We start from the raw sequence: 13364 nt of genomic DNA, 5'->3' as shown, positions 1-13364 counted from the left end.
ACCTGCACATCCACTCTGAGAAACCAGCTCCTTTTGGTTTAAGATATAAGTTGTCAGTTAACACTCTCATCTCACCTGGGAAGGGTTAGGGAGTCATTGCCACAGTAGTGAGAGTTAGCCAGGGCCACCGCATCCTTCCAAGGAACTGTATGGGCCTTTTAGAAGGAGCCAGAATGGGATTGTCGGAAGGAGGACTGGAGAGGCTGATGGGGAAGCAGAGAGAGCACACAGTTCTAGGGGCATAACAAGGTCTGACCTAATTACAACAGCTCCAAGACGCTGGGCGACAAAGGGTGACAGAATGTCCTGGAGAAAGGACGAAAGACAAAGGCGCACACACTGTTTTTGCTTTTTTGTCTTTTTAAATCCAGGGAAAGATTTTGCTTTATATAATCAATACCGGATAAAGCAGGTTTAGAAAATAATCTCGCATTTTCAGATACAAAGTTGCTAGAAGTTCCAAGGGGCTTTGTTTCAAAACACAATTAATATTTTATACACAGAACCTAACCACTGAAATCCTGGAGCGGGGGGCCTGGTTATCTTCCGATCTGAGATACTGCTATTGTAACACATTTCCCCAAACAGATGGTAAAAGCAACCGTCTTCTGAAGCACAGGTCATTGGCAAAACATTCTTAGTATTTTTAGTCTTTTAGAACTCTTTTCTTTGAAAGAACACTGCACAAGATTACCTTTTCCTAAGTGCATGCGACAGAATAAATATGACAAACAGTAAAGTCAGTCACCTGCCAAGAGGTACTACACAGCCCCACTGATGTCCCTTAGAGGACACACTGACCTTCCTCCTGAAAGTGAGTTGTAATGGACTAACACCCGTCTGCATCACGGATGTTTATTAAAAATCTATATACACTCTCCCAGAGAGCCTACTCTAAACCCAGAAAATGTCACTAACCATAAATCCTTGCTTTGTTACACAAACCAAGCTATATACTTTGTTAAACAAACAAAAAGCTAATCTTTTTTTTTCTTTCTCAAAGACTCTTCTCAAAGAGAAATAATTTTAATAGTAAGTGAATTTGTCTTTGCAGATTTAAAAAGTGTTTGCTCTCGACAAAAGACTCAGTTCTAAGGCAGACAAAAGCACTCGCATATAGGAGAAATTACAGTATTTTCTTTTCGTTAGCCCTGAAGTATTGAATCTAATCATAGGAATCAAACTATAAATAATAAATGGTTTCCAGGACTCAAACCATCCAACTGAAAACATAATTCGTCACCCCCCACTGCACTTAAACGTTAGTATCGAGTCATGGTCATAAGAATTTTAGGAAACAAACACACAAAGCCCATTATTCACATCACTTTCTGACAGTCAACCCTTACCTCGCAATCAGGTTAAAGCATTTAACTTTAACTTCTCCATCATATGTCAGTCGGCCGTGAAAGCCAGCGGAAATCGCCTGGAAGGAAGGGCACATACTCCAGGCTTTAAAATTCTGCTCTGTCAGGAGTTCCTGCATGGGCTCATTCCTCTGACTCTGTGACAGTCACTAGCTCTGTTTTTCACTCTGTTCTTTTATAAGGATATTGTGGTCTTTATTGTCCAGAGACGATGAAATCAAGTCTTAGTTATTTCTGAACAATTTTTAGATATCGAGCAAGCAATATGTTACAAATCGTCTCTTGCTTTCAGTCCTAGATCAGTCCCATCTTTAAGGACACCATGGGAGGACTCGCTGTGCTGAGCACAATGAACTAATTATCCCTCTAAGAATGCAGTATGTTTCCAGACACATTTTTCTCCAGGAGATAACACACATCTAATCCATTCAAAACGAAAGGCATTCAACATGCTCTATCCTTCTGAAAACACGCTTTAAAAAAAATGCACTTCAACTTGTAGAAAGGGCTTGGACACTTTATTGATATTCCGCAGCACTAGTCCCACAATAATAATTAGAACAAGGATTGATTCTCGTTTCAGAGTAACAACCATGGAGGTTTATAACCTTTACGTGAACTTGCAAAACCATTTCACCTGTTGGCAGAGGGCAGAGACAAACGTTCTTGGCCAGCTTTCCCCCGAGGCTCCAAGGCGATGTAGTGAGAGGGAAGGACTCGGCCAGGTAGACATCACCAGTGGCACCCCTAGCCTGTAGACTCAGTGATGCAATGGCGGGTTCACAGAGATGATTAACAAGAACAGCGGAGGTGAGTACTGGGCTTGTGGGGGAGACACGGCCCAGCTGCATGGGGCAGTCAGAAGGCAAAGGGGGCTGCCGGGTGACACGTATATACTATTAAAATGATTGTAAACACCCCTCTGTTACTGTGTGTACCGATCTTTGCCTTTTAGAGCTTTGGCACACACCCAGCAACAACCTGCTGACCCTTCTTCTCCCTTTACATCTCTTCTCTACTTTAACAGCACCGGCCACTCCCCCTCACTAATTGGGGAACCCACGCAACACCAGGTTCTGCGCTAGGCTCAGTGAATGAATAAGTGGACACTGGCTGTGCCTTCTGGACATTCCTGCTTAGTGGGACTGGACAAGCGTCAGAGAGTGACAGGTGGGACGAGTGTTATGAATCAGATGTCATAGAAATATATATTTATGTATCTGCTCTATTTTTCTAAACTGTCTTTCCTCCTATCCCAGCTGGCCTTCAAGTGGTATTAAAAGTGGATGGTAACTTTATGGGGACAGTAAAATCAAGCTACGCAAGGCTTCCATTCCCCTTTCCGTCTTGGCGAGTGAGCTCCATTGGACTCCTCTTTCATCCCATATTTAATTACAAGGTAACCAAGCCGAGAGCCAAATTTGCTGGAAGTTTTTGTGAGTCTGAACACTTGCCTACTTCCCAGTTCCCACAGAGATACATGAAGTAACTTGTTTATGTTAAGAGAACAAAGGGAGGGCAACAGAGCTCTCTGTCAGGCTAGAGGTTTAGTCTTAATTAGGCTGAGAAACAAGTGTAACCCAATTTACTTTGGTTGATTCTGAGTAGAAAATTTCGAATCCTATACAAGTACATGAAAGAAAAAGGAGAAATAGCCAAAATATCCTAGCAGTTGAGAGGTGGGATGAGGGAGAAGACCCCCTCGTGACCCACTGCGATCTTGTCTCTACATTTGCTTTAATGAATATGTATTCTTTGTGTCATCAAAGTAGAACCAGGGGTGCCTGGGTGACTCAGTCTGTTGAGTGTCTGCCTTTGGCTCAGGTCATGGTCCTGGGATGGGGTCCCGACTGCTCAGTGGGGAGTCTGCTTCTCCCTCTCCCTCTGCCCCTTCCCCCAACTAGTGGACTCTCTCTCTCTCTCAAATACATAAATAAAATTTAAAAAAAAAAAGGACGAATTTAATTTATGTGATAGTTACTCCCGTGATGCTGACAGCCACCCCCCACCCCTCCATCCCTTTCTGTTCCACTCCGCCCAGGTCTGCTTGTCCAGCTTTCTGCTGGGTTTGGCTGTTGGGAAGCCTCAGTGTTATGAGGTAGGAGGAGATGGCAAAGGGGGAATTTCTACCCACTCGCAGGCTAACAAGAAGCCTGGTGTTCAGCACTGGCTGATCAGAGACAGCCCCATCTCCATGGTTCCAGTTCTCATTGGGTCCCCTTGTCTCTTGGGAGTCCCTATGGGTTGTCCCCCAGAGCACTGGTTAAGGCTGCCTGCCTTTGCTTCAGTCCCTGGGTGCGTCACACTCCTTGCTGGCTCCCTTTGCCATACCGCCTTTCAAGAAGTAACCCCTTCATTAAATTCCCCCCTTGAGCCCACTGAAATAGTTCCGTCTCTTGTCAGATCCCTGGCTGAGACAATTTCATATTCACTCCAAAATCCCCGGTCTGAAAAGCTGATAGTTTGACTTCACATGCTTAGACAGAATGTAGACCACAGCTTTTTACTGGGAGGCATACTGCCGAATTTTAGCTTGTTTTGTTTTGTTTAGGGCCTGCTTGACTCTCGTCAATGAAATAGATACTTAATTAGAACCTCTTCTATGCCAGAAAAATATTTTTGAATTTGATATCTACTGATATAATTAATTCCCACAACTATCTTTATTGAGTAGCTACTATGTGCCAGGTACTCTCAAGCACAAAAGATATACCAGTGAACAGCTACTCATTCCTGTCTTTATGGAATTTATTTTTGAGTGGGGATATATGGATTTTAATCTGAGGACAACAGGTTATTAGGACTGGAAAGCTACTTTGGGTTTTTCTAATCTAATCCCTTACTTGGTGTTCAAATTACTACTTCATGGTAGCTCACCAGATACGCCGAGTCTCTGCTTGGGTCCTGCCATTTGATCCCTGCTCAGATGGTCCATCACACATCGGGCAGCCCGCATCTTAGAGTATTTTCTCACATTTATCGGAAGATCCTCAAGGACCAGTTCAGGAAAACATAAGACAAATTGCATCTCACCTTCATTTTGAATTTCATTAAGTATTTGAGATGCTATCAGGTTGCCCATACATATTTGCCTCTTCATCCCGATAGTTATTGAGTAACGACTGTAGAAGATTCCTGGGGTGTACGGCTCAGTGGTGTGGAAAGTGGGAGTTTGCCCCTTGTGCTGTGGGGAGTTTGCTTAAAAATGGCCCCATCCTGTGACCACCTTCTTGACGTGTCTCAAGATCTTCGTTTCCTGGGGCTTCCACCAAAGTCTTTTCAGAATTTTCACCTTTATACCAAATTACTACTGGAAAAAATGTTGAAAAGACACCATTCCTCTGGAAAGTAAATGGTCTCCCTGCTCTTCTTAAGTCACCTTGTCCCCAAATGGCATGCTGTGGCCAGGAAGAGACACAAGACCATCACATGAAGAAGTGCTAAATCCTATGCGGGATGTATAAAATGTGAGGAAGGCATGGGGTGCTATGGAAACGTATAAAGGGGGGACCAGGCCTGGTTTGGGGTGCTCAGGGAGAGTTTCCTTGCAGGAGGGATGTGTGAACTGATATCTGAAGGCTGAGAAGAAGATAACTTGGGGAAGCCCAGCAGAGAGCAGAGACCGTCCAGGTGGTTTTATGTCTTGTGAATGCAGATTGCTGGTATATCTTGCATTTCCCCCATAGTCACCACTGAGCCTAGAATTTTCCCAGGACAATCTTATTTGCAAATATATTGCTGCGTTAGATAACTATTTTAAGTGTAACAATGCCTCCTTATTAAAGTATCTTCTTGTTTCCTTCTCTACTCTGGGGTGACCCCATCCTCCAATCCTAATGTGTCAGCCTCTCTCTTCTTCATTTTTCTTCTGCCCCCTCCAGACACTGGGCAGAGCTGCTTAGGCAGGAACCATGACTCTCTTCTTGGGCAGTCACTGGAATGGGGCCTCTTATAAGAGATGGTTACAGCGCATCACCATGTAAATTTCCCTGCCCAGCATTTTCACCAAATTTTAATCAGATTAAGACAAACATCAGAGGAGTCCTAAAATGGGAAGGGTCACAAAAGGACAGACTGGAGGAGGGGGGTCACCCCACTCAATTTGTCTTACTACTTCCAGGGGACTTTAGGATTGACTGTGTGCATTTGAGCTTTGAGAACTTCCCAGGGCCACGTGGTCACCTTCCCTAGGAGATCCAAAGCCAGGGACAACTTCCCAGTGCCCGTATGACTCCAGACAGGACATCTGTTTAGAAGTCTGTGTAAATTAGGACATAACAAAATGGCAGACCCCAATGGATGAAGCTGCTCTGAGAGTACAGGGAACCAGATTTTTACAGTGATCGCTGATTATCATCCTAGTGACGTAATGATAAATGCCATTCCCTCAACAGAACTTACTTTGTTCAATCCCAACCACCATTTACTGTTCATGAAGCGACGTATGGAAAGGACACAATACCCAGAGCTGACATGTGTGGAATCTTAGCTCTATGGACAATTGTGTCATCTCAGGCAAGTCACTAACCTCTCTACGTTCTGGATTCCTTCTGGATTAGTAAAATGAGAACTCAGGAGTCGATGACATTTAAGAACACTTTTTAAAAATCTAAAAGCCTAAGGTTCCATGGTTTGGGGGGATATGTTGACATGATGACCCCCTTCTTGGCCCCTTTGACAGTCTCTCTTGAGGCTCCTATATAGTTATGTAAGAGTTATATAACTTGAGGATCTTAAATATGGTCCCACTGTTATAGTCAGATAACCATGAGTTGAGCAAAAACCAGAAGCAGATGGCATTTGTATAAGGAAACTACCTTAAATTACCTAGAATCCCGTATGTGGCAGAACTGTGTGGACACCTTAACTCAACTATTATCAACAGAAAATTCCCCACAAAAAATTTTAACGGCATCATCTGACAGCAGATCAACGTCTAGCCTCAAGCTCATGATTTCTACTTATTCACTGACATCATCTCTACTTTATGCAAAACTGCATTCTGGAAACCAGGTTGGGATGTAGCTTATGAAAGAGCTCATTTCACCATCGAGGGGTATAATTTGGGGTTGCATCCCAACCAAGTACCAGCCCAAATATACCCCCGGAATAGTGGTAACATAAAAGTCAATATAACTGTACCACTGCAAAAATTACGCTCTTATAAGACACAGATAATGAAAAGTTATGGCTAGTTCTAAATTATCCTAGGAGCTCATATAGTTTATACACGTGTAATTATGGTGATTAGAACAAATTCACTGTAATGGGTGTCCTGGTTGAGCCTCCATGGAAATTGGGTGGAGAGAGGAGGACAAAGGGGGAGAGAAAAGAGAGAGAAAGAAAGAGTGGGAGGGAGGGAGAGGTCAGCTGTAACATCTCAGGTAACTTAGCTATGGGGTTCTACTGAAGGGAAGAAAACAGAAGAGGAAGGGAGCCCTTTCCCCATAAAGAGAGAGAGGTGAGCACCAGCAGCCTGGGAATGGGGGGTAGGTGAACCAGGTGGACCCCCCCATGGGGAGCTTGGGGACTTCAACTATCTCAGGGCAGGAGTTCTGGGGGAGGGTAGGCATCCTGGACAAAGGGAGACAGAGAGGCACAGCCTGGGAGTAGAAGGAATGGGAGTGAGGTCTTGTCCCTGTGCCAGTGGGAAGAGACATTGAATTGGCAAAGTTTAGTCTTTTAATGTGACTGAACTCATACCCCTAGGGCTGGTGAGGTCTGGTGTGAGCTGAAGACACCCCCAGAAGTTAGGATCTGAGCCTGAGCAGGCAGAGTGTGACCTGAAAACTTTCTTTAAATTTCTTTGAACTGATGAATCAAATTTTGAACATCAGGATATTTCCTACTAAAATCCAGACTTTTTTTTTTTTTTTCTTTTTTGTTTGGTGAGGAACAGTATCAGATAAAGGGACAATAACCATTAGTTACCACTGGCTGGACCTTTCTTCTTAGCAACAACAGGGGAGCCCAGCTTGCTTCATTTACTCTAGGGTGTGCTCTCCCTGTTTGCCCCAGTCCCCACCACCCCCTTCAGTATTACACCCATCCCTTCACTCCTTTCCATGACCTGCCTGGCCCTGGAGCTGGGAGCCATTTGACTCTGGACATGTTTGGATGTTACACTGTACACTAGGTGAGTAGTCCTAGAATGACCCCATGACTTGAAATAATCTGGAGAGAACAATGTATTTCTCTACAGTTTGTGAGTCATAGAAAAATGAAACATAGAGAATCTAAACTATCACTAGTGTGTTCTAGAAAAGCTTGGGGAGGGGGGTGCGGGATGGTATGAGAGAAAGGTGCACTATAAGACCAAAAAGTGCCATGGAAATGTTTAGGGAAGGGAGTGAAAGAAAACTCTTCCAGTGGAGGGTAGGGAATATGTTCACAGCAGGTCTTTACCACTTAACCTTCTCAGCTCTTGTTTCTGTTTTTCCATGCTTCCTAGTAACCAAAATCTTTATCCTTCTAGGTCTTTCACAAGCCCACAACAGATCAATAAATCTTAGAATTTGTTCAGGGTCTTTATGAAGGAATCACAACAGAAGAAACAATTCAATGGGTAATTCTACCAAACCAAACACCCAAGTAACTGGTATGGGAGTTTTTGACATTTAAAAACCCTGGAACAGTAAGACAAAAGCCACAGTCCCAGAAGAATGGCACGCTGAATTATCTGGCAACACGTGGGGGTCCTAGCCCTCCTCAGACCCCCAAGGTTGGAAGTAGAGATTTGTTGGTTGATACTCTTCTGAACAAGCCAAGATCAGCTAGAAATGTCCAGATTAACATATCATAGCCTCATCTCATAAAACGTTAGTTTGGTTGTAACTTTAAAAAAAAATAAGAGGGGAGAAGTTAAGGCTTAGAAGTGGAGATCCGGGCCCCATCAAAATAAACGAAGGCTGTACGATTGGGTTTACGGACAAGAAGAACCAAGGAATAAACAGTCCCCCTCACTTGGAATAGCATTTGTGCATTCTGACACCGAGCATTCAGGAAGACACCCAGAGGCATTAATCATCAGCATTTTTCCTAGAAAGGGGAAGAAACCCCATCCCGCACCCCATCCCAGTGTTTATTTCTTTCTGAACCCTGGAGATAGAAACTTTAATACACAGAGGTCTCAGAGAGGATTGGCGTGCATACCCCGAGTCTTTCTGAAGAAGAAATGTCTCTGATATGTGATATCTTCCCTCAGGAGTACCAGGAGGAGGGGACCGGTGAGGGGGGATAGGAAAACAAAACCAGCTCCTTTCCCCTAATCCTGATGTGGCTGAAAAGCAGAAAGCTAAAAGCTGCCCTGAGGGAAAAAACTGCTCCAGACAAGAGACGGATCAAGCAAGTGTGACAGACTTCAGACTACTTAACCTGCGACGTTTCTCTGCACAATTCTGAAATGTGTTTATCAGGCCACGCATTTTCAGCACATCTTCTTGCTTAGCGCCCCCCCCCAACCCCGGGGTTCAGGCTCAGGTGGGCCTAGACACACACGGTGAGGGCCAGAGGCAAGCAAAGCCTGAAAAACCCCAATCCAGGCCAAGTGAGGACAGGTTGCTACTTGTGTCTTTTTTCCTGGGATGCTTCTCTGGAAACTCTGTGATGAGAAAGTGTTAGGGAGCACGGGATTCTCTCTCTCTTCTGCGTCAATAAATTCCATTCCATGGTTTTATTTAAAAAAAAAAAAATGTTCTTCTGAAGATGAGCTAACCCGTATATAATTCATGAAAATGACTGCTCTAATGGCCTACCTTTCAGATATACTTTGCATTTCATTCTTTTGTAGACATTTAGATATTTTAGTCTGTTTCGATATTTTAATACATCAGTTACCATAATGGTGTTGTAAACCAAATACTTGACAGATGGAGTCGGTGACTGTGAGCACAAACCCTAACCCAGCATTTTTTCAGGAGTGGCACTGCCCCTTCTAAGGCACTGATAAGGACTGAATTGTGTGCACCCCACCCCCAAATTCATGAGAAGCCCAATGTGACTGTAATTGGAGATAGGGCCTTGGAGGAGGTAATTAAGGTTAATTGAGGTCATAAGGTAGGGCCCTGATCTGATAGGAATTGGAGTCTTTTATTCTTTTTTAAAAAGATTTAAAAAAAAATTATTTGATAGAGAGTACACAGGAGCAAGGAGAGGGGTGGAGGGGGAGGGAGAAGCAGACTCCCCACTGAGCAGGGAGCCCCATGCAGGCTCGATCCCATGACCCTAAGATCATGATCTGAGCCAAAGACAGATGCTCAACCATCTGAGCCACCCAGGACTGGAGTCTTTTTAAGATGGAGAAAAGACACCAGAGATCTTTTTCTCTCTTCATTCTCACCCAAAGCAAAGTCCATGTGAGGACAGAGAGAAGGCAGCCCTCTATAAGCCTCACCAGAAACCACCCTACTGACACCCTGACCTTGGACTTCTAGCCAGCTGAACTGGGAGAAAATAAATGCCTATTATTTAAGGCACCCAGTCTGGGGTATCCAGTTTGGGATATCCTGTCTGCAGCCTGAGCAGACTAATACGATCACCATCAGCTTGGATTTTCCACAAGCAACCGGAGTGCTGGGCCCCTGATGCTAAAGGGGAATCTTTAGGGATGGGAACTGGAATGGGCATTGGTCACTAACTCCCTGGGTGCGAGTTGTCATTGTAAAGGCTGAGAATCACTGTTTTGGTGGGGGGTAGGGAGGGAGCTCATGGCTGCCACCAGGCCCCAAGCCCCTCCCTCAGCCTCCTCTATTCCACCATCCCAAAGAGGAAAAGCTTACGGGGTCAATGATAAAATAGACATCTCAAGTACTTAAAATTAGGCTCCCACAAGGGGGACAGAATATTATGAATAGAACTCATCAGAAATCAGACTGGAGTCAGAGGTGAAGTACTTTGTGGGAAAACCCACATCCATTTCATACTTGAGTTAGTTCTAGAAGCACAAGAGGGGCCCCTGAGACCCACGTGAGATCAGTCCAATTCCACTGTAGGAGACCACATAAGGATTTGGTGGGAAGCAAAGTTAAGAGTAACTTTGTGCAGTGGTCACACCGGCCTGCAGGCATCAGACTGGAGGTGGCTGGTTGGATACTAGGCGTTAAGGCTTGGGACCCTGGCGGTCTCTTCCCTTTCCTCAAACAATCAACTAAGATGCATTTCGACATCCTAAAAGGTAAAAATGGAGTCAAACCAACAAATACCGAGGATACTTTTGACTCTGAAACTCAGGGGCCTAGAGAAAACAAATACTGGTTATTGTTTACTCTCATAAAATTCACTCATGAAAAATCACGAGTGAAGATTCTACTGAGTCAGTCAAACTGAAAAGACTTGAAATTGAGTTGTCATGTTAGCAATAATAATACATAAGCAAATTGAAAGGCAGCAAGTACATCTGACTATGTGAAACTGCTACACAAAATCCTGCAAATCTTCAAAAATCATGACATTAAACAATGATCAAACACTATTTTATAAACAGCCTAGTCTCTGGAAGGTGAGCCCAGGGCACTAAGATTTTTTTTCTTCAAGTGATTTTTATTTATTGCCAAGACAGAGGTCATGGCTGTACTGTAAGAATGTTACCGTACCTCCAAATTCAGGCAACATTTAACTAAAAAGCAGAAAATTTTCTAGATTTTGAAAAAACGCCATAAGGAGTACAATTTAAGTGGAATAGTGCTTTTCTAATGGACAGAATAAAATTATACTTTAGGTACTGAGTCACAGTCTAAATGCCCTGTTGGGGCACCTGGGTGGTTCAATCAGTTGAGCACCTGACTCTTGATTTCAGCTCGGGTCATGATCTCAGGGTCGTGGGATAAAGCCCCGCGTTGGGCTCTGTGCTGAACGTGGAGCCTGCTTGGGGGGCTTGCTCTCAGCTCTTGCCACCCCCATGCGTGTGTTCTCCCTCAAGAAAAAAAAGAGAAAGAAAAGAAAAGGAAAGAAAAAACTCTAACAGGCATTAGTAGATAATCTGTGCACCCTAACTTGCTTTGGTCTTAACATCATGGGAATGGAGTCCATAAGGAGAGACTTAGTGTGATTTTCTCCCCTGTAAGCCTGAAAGCCTACGTGTGGCTTTCCCACCAGGCAGCGCGATATCTCTCCGAGAACACCAGTCATTTTCTCATCTGAAGGCCACACAGACAGAGGGAGAATGACGAAGAGCCAAACTAGGTGCGGTCCTGTGATTTTTGTAGGCACAAATGACAGAAGCGCGGTTGACGGTCACAAGTTCCAATGGCTTTCAGCAGGTTCTCCACACACTGGAGTGTGCTTCAGGTTTGTTGGTGAAGTAGCAAAAGATGCCTGGGTCTCATGTGTTGAACGTTTAGTTTATATTTTAGAAATATAATGGCTACACTAGGGATGCTAAAGGGTGAAATATGGAGTGAAATACAGCTGGTTTCAAATCTTGCACCTATAACCTACTGTAGGATCACGGACCTGGATTTTAATCAACCCTGGTCCCTTTAAAGTCAGGGGCCATCTAGGGGCACCTGGGTGGCTCAGTTGGTTAAGCGTCTGGCTTGGGCTCAGGTCATGATCTCAGAGTCCTGAAATCGAGTCCCTGCTCAGTAGGCACTCTGCTTCTCCCTCTCCCTCTGCCGCACCCACCGCCCCCCGACTCGTATTCTCTCTCTGTCAAGTAAATAAAATCTTAAAAAATAAAATCAGGGGCCATCTTATTTCACAGGGTTATGGTTTGATTTCGGTGATAGGACACTTAAATCCACCAGGGTACACGGCACCAACAGGCATCCACTCCTATTAGCTTCTTCCCCTTATGGATAGACAACTGTCAAATGGCGTAAAAAGACAAAACACAGGTAAGCTAAACTCATTGTATTTGTTTTCTTTAGTCAGAACGTGGATGCCGTCACAGTTGTTATGTGCTCCTGTAACCACCACCAATGTCTTCCTGAAGAAGTTCTGCTTCTTTAAAAATTCAGTTTCTGTGCCACCCTTAGCTCAGCCCTAACGGGGAAACTTCCTAGGAATAAACATTTTTGATGGGTTTATTATCTTATTTCTTTAGCAAGTGTTTAATGTATAGCTCATATATAGGGAATAAAGCTCTGCAAGCTATGATTCCCATCCTCGGAGTCCCGAAATTTTCTAGAGGGAGAGGGATGGGTCTGCTAGTACCCAACGTGTGAGTAAGTTCCCCTGTGCAATGTGCGGTTCTACATGCTTTGGGTCAGTTCCTCACAACCCCGTTAGGACAAAGGTGCTATTATCTTAATTTTATGGACAAAGAATTCAATGAACAGGAACTTTCAGTAGGTTGCTTACATGTACAACGCTACCAAGTGAGGGTACCGGAAGGTGAAGCCAGGCTGTCAGATTTCCAAGTCTGTCCTCTTACTCGGTATGCAGTTCTGCCAGATGTGTACATTTATGTCACCGATTTACAGATTATGAGAGCTTGGGGTGTGTGCCTTGGATGTTCAGAGAAGGGCCTTAGAAATAGTTACTTTAAGGGGCACCTGGGTGGCTCAGTCATTAAGCATCTGCCTTTAGCTCAGGTCATGATCCCAGGGGGCTGGGATCAAGCCCCATGTCGGGCTCCCTGTTCGGCGGGAGGCCTCCTTCTCCCTCTCCCTGCTTGTGGTCCCTCTCTCGCTGTCTCTCTCAAATAAATAAATAAAATCTTAAAAAAAAAAAAAAAAGAAATAGCTACTTTAAATCTTTCATTTTATAGAAGAAGGAATTCCAGAGACTGGAAAGAACATCACCCAAGGTCAGTTGGCCGGTGGCTCCCCAGCGGTGGCTGCCATCAGAACCACCCTGGGAGGCTTGCTAAACACAGACTGCTGGGACCTGCCCCCAGAGTCTGATTCTGCGGGGCTGGGTGGGGCCTGAGAGTCTCAAACAGGTCCCCACATGTGGTTGATGTCGCTGGTCTTGGGAATACTGTTTAAGAACCAGCGTCCTATTTTGTTCCCTGTCTGAGCCAGAACGAAGCTTCTACTCCCCTTACTTTGCATCTTC

The 13364-nt window shown here is 44.4% G+C and overlaps 1 protein-coding gene across 4 annotated transcripts in view; it reads right to left on the bottom strand.

Moving 5' to 3' along the window:
• Positions 1-13364, bottom strand: part of PLEKHG1 (pleckstrin homology and RhoGEF domain containing G1) — a 218103-nt gene that overhangs the window by 101056 nt on the left and 103683 nt on the right. The window contains exon 1 of one of the 4 annotated variants that reach the window (XM_047733186.1): positions 1350-1468. The exons of the other annotated variants lie outside the window; for them this stretch is intronic. The gene's annotated coding sequence lies outside the window, so the exon portion shown is untranslated. Of the gene's footprint in view, positions 1-1349; positions 1469-13364 lie in introns of those variants that run through there. 4 annotated transcript variants of the gene reach the window in all.

Source organism: Lutra lutra, chromosome 6, assembly GCF_902655055.1.
Source record: "Lutra lutra chromosome 6, mLutLut1.2, whole genome shotgun sequence".
Lineage (NCBI taxonomy): Eukaryota > Metazoa > Chordata > Mammalia > Carnivora > Mustelidae > Lutra > Lutra lutra.
This window is presented reverse-complemented; position numbering and strand designations above follow the sequence as displayed.